The sequence below is a fragment of the Suncus etruscus genome, chromosome 8, assembly GCF_024139225.1.
Source record: "Suncus etruscus isolate mSunEtr1 chromosome 8, mSunEtr1.pri.cur, whole genome shotgun sequence".
Taxonomy (NCBI): domain Eukaryota; kingdom Metazoa; phylum Chordata; class Mammalia; order Eulipotyphla; family Soricidae; genus Suncus; species Suncus etruscus.
In genome coordinates, this window is record NC_064855.1 from 85,267,208 (window position 1) to 85,274,041 (window position 6,834).

The 6,834-nt window shown below is 32.1% G+C and overlaps 1 non-coding gene across 1 annotated transcript; it reads left to right on the forward strand.

Annotated features, from left to right (window-relative positions):
* The first annotated feature begins 2,915 nt into the window (after positions 1-2,915).
* Positions 2,916-3,023, forward strand: LOC126017153 (U6 spliceosomal RNA). Its single transcript, XR_007498816.1, has one exon. It is a non-coding gene; the product is annotated as a U6 spliceosomal RNA (small nuclear RNA).
* The last annotated feature ends 3,811 nt before the right edge of the window (positions 3,024-6,834 follow it).

The following is a 6,834-nucleotide window of genomic DNA, read 5'->3' on the forward strand; positions in this document are numbered from 1 at the left end:
CACATCATCAAAATGGCAATACTCCCCAAGGCATTATACAGATTTAATGCCATCCCTCTAAAGATACCCATGACATTCTTCAAAGAAGTGGGTCAGGCACTTTTAAAATTCATTTGGAACAATAAACACCCTCGAATAGCTAAAGCAATCATTGGGAAAAAGAATATGGGAGGAATTACTTTTCCCAACTTTAAACTGTACTACAAAGCAACAGTTATCAAAACAGCATGGTATTGGAATAAGGATAGGTCCTCAGATCAGTGGAATAGGCTTGAATACTCAGAAAATGTTCCCCAGACATACAACCACCTAATTTTTGATAAAGGAGCAGGAAATCCTAAATGGAGCAGGGAAGGCCTCTTCAACAAGTGGTGTTGGCACAATTGGATAGCCACTTGCAAAAAATTGAACTTAGACCCCCAGCTAACATCATGTACGAAGGTAAAATCCAAATGGATAAAAGACCTCGATATCAGCCCCCAAACCATAAGATATATAGAACAGCACATAGGCAAAACACTCCAGGACATTACAGGCATCTTCAAGGAGGAAACTGCACTCTCCAAGCAAGTGAAAGCAGAGGTTAACAGATGGGAATATATTAAGCTGAGAAGCTTCTGCACCTCAAAGGAAATATTGCCCAGGATACAAGAGCCACCCACTGAGTGGGAGAAACTATTCACCCAATACCCATCAGATAAGGGGCTAATCTCCAAAATATACAAGTCTCTGACAGAACTTTACAAGAAAAAAACATCTAACCCCATCAAAAAATGGAGAGAAGAAATGAACAGACACTTTGACAAAGAAGAAATACACATGGCCAAAAGACACATGAAAAAATGTTCCACATCACTAATCATCAGGGAGTTGCAAATCAAAACCACGATGAGATACCACCTCACACCCCAGAGAATGGCACACATCACAAATAATGAGAATAAACAGTGTTGGCGGGGATGTGGAGAGAAAGGAACTTTTATCCACTGCTGGTGGGAATGCCGTCTAGTTCAACCTTTATGGAAATTGATATGGAGATTCCTCCAAAAACTGGAAATCGAGCTCCCATACGATCCAGCTATACCACTCCTAGGAATATACCCTAGGAACACAAAAATACAATACAAAAACCCCTTCCTTACACCTATATTCATTGCAGCACTATTTACCATAGCAAGACTCTGGAAACAACCAAGATGCCCTTCAACAGACGAATGGCTAAAGAAACAATGGAATATTATGCAGCTGTCAGGAGAGATGAAGTCATGAAATTTTCCTATACATGAATGTACACGGAATCTATTATGCTGAGTGAAATAAGTCAGAGAGAGAGAGAAAAACGCAGAATGGTCTCACTCACCTATGGGTTTTAAGAAAAATGAAAGACACCCTTGTAATAATAATTTTCAGGCACAAAAGAGAAAAGAGCTGGACGTTCCAGCTCACCTCAGGAAGCTCACCACAAAGAGTGATGAGTTTAGTTAAGGAAATAACTACATTTTGAACTGTCCTAATAATGAGAATGTATGAGGAAAATGGAGAGCCTGTCTAGAGTACAGGCGGGGGTCTTGTGGGGCGAAGGGAGACTTGGGACATTGGTGATGGGAATGTTGCACTGGTGATGGGTGGTGTTCTTTACATGACTGAAACCCAAACACAATCATGTATGTAATTAAGGTGTTTAAATAAATTAAAAATAAAATAAAATAAAATAAATTAAAAAAAAGATTCGAACCACAGTCCTTCTGCATGCAAGACCAACACCCTACCTCCATGCTATCTCTCCACCCCCCCTTCTAATTCTTGCCCCACTATACCTGCTTACTCATTGACTACTCTTGTGGTAGTCCTTTGATTTTAATTTTCCTGTGTGTCATTATTTTAAGTAGCTATATTACTGATCGATTTCTTATCAATAGGAAGGTTGCATAAATTAAATATAGTAAAAGTAAACATTGTTATCTTTTACATCATATTCCTCTTATCTACAAGTCATTATGCTAAAATCTATTCTAATTATACCTTTTATTGTTATCTTGGAGTGTTTGGTTGTTTTGGAATCAAATTTTTCCATGAATGTCTTGCAAAAATATTTGATGAATATTTTCAATCCTGAAGTTCAAGTTGTTAAAAGTTTGGCTATTGATTTGAATTCTCTAAAAATTTTAGTAGCACTCATTATTATTTATACTCATTTATTCATAAATCACTTATGTAAATCTTGATTTTTCTAGGTACCTGTTTATTTTATAATCAAATACTCTGGTATACAATTTTTTCATCATCCCTTAAATTAAATTTTGGATCTTCACCATCTGTTATTATATTACATGTCTTGTGTCTACTATTGTTAGTTTTAGATTCACTCATTATATATTTATATTAATTATTTACTGTTTACATAAATATGTTGTGGCTATATGCTTAACTAATTAAAATTGGATCTCTATAGTGTTTATTATTTGCATTTGTAAATATAATGCATAAAAGAAAGCCAATTTTTATGACTAAATGTGAATTTTATATAGATATAGCATCATTTTGTAATTAATATTGTGAAATTCTTTTATATCCTAGTTTTACTTATCCTAAAAACATATCAGAATAGATTAATATCTTACAATATGACTGGTGACTTTCATATGACATTTTTTTTCTCTCCTTCATAATGTTGTTTTATCCATTCCAATTTTTCTTTGTATCTCTTGTTCTATAATTTTTTTTAAATTCTAGTTTTAAGAAGTTGCATTTTATCATTTATTGTATATGTTTTCATATTTCAATTAATATTGTATTCTCAGTTTATGATTATTTTTATTGAGGAAAAAATCACAAAATTTTGTATGTATCTTGTTCATTTTTCTTTTATGTCATTGCTTACTTATTCCATAGTTTACATTAAAACTTGTAGCTACATGCTCACTTCGGCAGCACAAACACTAAAAATTGGGACAATACGGAGAAGATTAACATGGCCCCTGCGCAAGAATGACTCACAAATTTGTGTAGAGTTTCATATTAAAAAAACAAACAAACTTGTAGCTACATTTATATTTCTTCTGAAATATAAAATAATAGTTTAATCATTTTGTTTTTCTATCAAATTCTATGTTAAAAAGAGAATTAATTTTTTGTTCATTTCCTGAAATCTAAGAAATTACGAACATATAATTGGCTTATTTCTTAAAATATAATTTATGCATTTTATTATTTTTAGATATAATAGGTTAAATGTGTTTCCATTTTACATAATATTGTTGATGAATATGTTATCTCATTAAATTGAACATTAATAGATTTAATACTTGTTACTATGTAATTAGCATTATTTTAAATTAGCTAAATATTTATTATAATTCATTATATCTTTATCACCGTTTCCACCTGGAATCATTAGGATAATGTCTATTTCGTGTTATTTTATTTTAGATAAGTTTGCTGTTTACAAGAATTTTCTAAGTACATTGTTTAGTCATGATAATCACAAAATAAATTCTAACCGTGTATAGACTTCTAAATCATTCATTGTTTCCTTTCACCTTTACTAAAGGTTAAAGACACTGTTAACTTCTATTGTTGACCCATGCTTAGCTCCATTCTCTGTAACTTCTTTTACAAATTTTAATTTATCTTTTTGCATATGGTGGTCAGGAGAACACAACTGGTGGTGTTTAGGGATCATTCTTGAATGAACAAAGGTTTTCAGAGGAACATATAGAACATTGTGAATCAAAACTGAGTAGTTTGTGCACAAGCAAGTGAGCATAATGTTTGTGGCCTCCCCACAATACTATCTCTCATGCTCTATTTTATCGTTTTAGTTGATTTCTTACTGGATTCTTTCTTTATACATTTTTTCAATTATAATTCACTTCTCAGCAATCTTAAAGGGTTGATATATGTGGTTAATGCTGATTATGTATGTAGTTGTCACTGCTTTTATTTATAAAATTGAACCCTTTATACCTGCTTTTTTATTTAATTTTTCAAACATAGTATGGTTTGTTTTTAATATTTGGGTTTGATAACAAATTTCTTTACCATGTATCTGTGTGTAAGCTAAGTATCTTTGTATTCTTTCTACCCTTAATATATATTTTCTATTTTCCTTGTTTAAGCTCAGATGCTTAAATATATGTTTTATAGTTTATTTGAAAAGTAATTTAGAGGAACTATATTTAACAGCTGAGATCAAGATGTCATTTACAAGAGAAAATTTAAATAAGCTTTGGAAAGACCCATTAAATATATGTTTACTGTATAATTTACAGGATTAAGTTCATGAAAACTTAATAATACAAGTTTGTATTGTAAATTGCTCTGATTTATTGTGTATTTTCTGATTACTAGATACATTGCTTTCACACTTTTTCTTATTAAGACAGAATCTAAACATGAAAATGTCTAAGAGAACATGTATGCATATGGCACCAAACTGTGGGAAAGAAACCTGTTAATAGGATAGTATATGGCTTATTTTCAAACTCTTTTCAATACTGACTCATCAAAACTATAATAACTATTTGTTAATATAGACAAATATAAATGAAAATACTATGCATTTTCTCTCAATTCTCTCTATTTTCTTAATTTCAAACTTATTGTACCTTCATCTTTTTATAATGTTCTGTGTTTTTAAGAAGTTATAATTGTTTATCTAATGTTTTAGTTGTTACCAGAGGAGTTTAGTTTAAAATTTAATATATAGTTTTCCTGGAAAATCTTGTCTAAAATAAAATATCATGCTTTTAACTTTAGTTAGAACATTGTTGGTTCATTACCTCAACATACTCTTGGGCGACAGCTAATTCATCAGTCATATTTTAGGAAATATTTTTTGTAGGAATAGTGGATACTAACATTAATCGATATTAGACAAAAATAGACCTCTGTGAGTTTTACAAAGACATTTACAAATTTCATGGACTGTATTTTTATGATAGAGATTCAAATAACAGAGTCAATTTGTTAAAATCTGCTATTTAAGCACAGAGGTGGGAGTTTGCCTTGCATGCAGCCGACCCTGGAGTAACCCGGTTCGATACCTGACAACCCGTATGGACCCCAGAGCCTGCCAGGAGAGATTTCTGAGCGCAGAGCCAAGATAAACCCTGAGAGCAGCCAGGTGTGGCCCTCAATACAAATCAATCAATAAAGTTTTTTTTAAAGTTGTCATTTAATGTGATAACAGAAAGATTACTGAGATAATAAATATAGATAGAAACCAATAGGGGAGGAGAGAATTATCAGCATTATTATTCCATATATATCCTATTTTAATACATTGTTTATTTATTCATTTATTTATTTATTTTAGATTTTGGGTCATGCCCTGCAGTGCTCAGGGGTTATTCCTGGTTCAATGCTCAGAAATTGCCCCTGGCAGGTTCAGGGGACCATTTGGGATGCCAGGATTCAAACTACGGTCCTTCTGCATGCAAGACAAATGCCTTACTTCCATGCTATCTTTCCAGCCCCAATACATAGTTTATTAAGGTTTAGCAAATTTATATGTTAAGCTATAGATATTCTAATATTAAATAGAGATAATGACACATCTCAAAATCATTAAGAACTGAGCTTTCATATAACCCAGGAATCCTATGTTCTTGTATCTGATACCCCCCAAACCCAGTACTATTCAGAAATCTGTGTCCTCATGGTCATTGCAGCACTACTCACATAAGCAAAATCTGCAAGGAACCTAACTATTAAAAATTGAATAAATTAAAAATTACCTATAGAGCTTGGGCATATGTAAAAATACAAATATGCACACACAGTATTTGGCTAAAATGAATGAGTAAAGTAAGAAGAAAGGCAGATATATAGTGATCAACATATGTGGTATATAAAAACCACAGTAATGAAATGAAAGGCAACAGAACAGAATGAAACAGCGTGGTGCTAGAACTTTTATGCTTGAAACTCCATCACTAACAGTAGTATAAATCATGTGTCTAAAATTATAGATAGAGAAAAAAATAAAGAATACTGCTTTCAACAGAAACTGCTTTTGAAAATGCGATTCATCTATATTTAAGTCTACATAAATTGAGTTTGCAAAAAAATGATCTAGGAGAGAAAAAATACGAGTTAGGAAAAAGAAACGAGAACACTGTATGATGAAAGTGTTAATTAATGAATGCAAGCTGAACTTAAAAGCAGAATTAGCAAGGAACCCTAAGCCACCTTCTGATCTGGGTAGATGCCTTTATTGACTTTAGAGTTTTGAATTTTGTAAAGGAGGTTCTACTTCTTATATGTGCATACACACACACACACACACACACACACACACACACACATATATATAGTTTTTCCTCCCAAATTAAGTGGTTGAACCCAGACTAGATGTCACATAAGGACAGTGGTTGAGAGTACGAAGTATTTTGTGTAAAACTATAGTGACTTAGTACATCAAGACAATGGACATCTTTGTTCATTAGTGATATAGGTTATTAAAAATTCTGTGATGCCACCAGATTGGTGGCAATATCACACAGGTTAGAAATAATGTTTCAGTAGGCTCTACATGTTCTGAATTTTCATTTATTGTATAATGCTATTCATTCATAGTCAGAATTAATGTCTAGATTCAAATGGTAAAAATGGATATTGCACATTATATAATTAATTTTGCTTCTTATTCCTATGCCTATTATTTTATGGTCATGAAGTCTTAGTTACAAAAGATAAATGCTTCCATCATGAGACAGAACGGTAATTCAATTTAACTGGTAGTTAAGACTGTATCTCACTATATTAGACTCTGAATGCCTCTGATTTAGAATAGAAGGTAGTCATTATTCTGACAGAGATAATTGGTCCGAT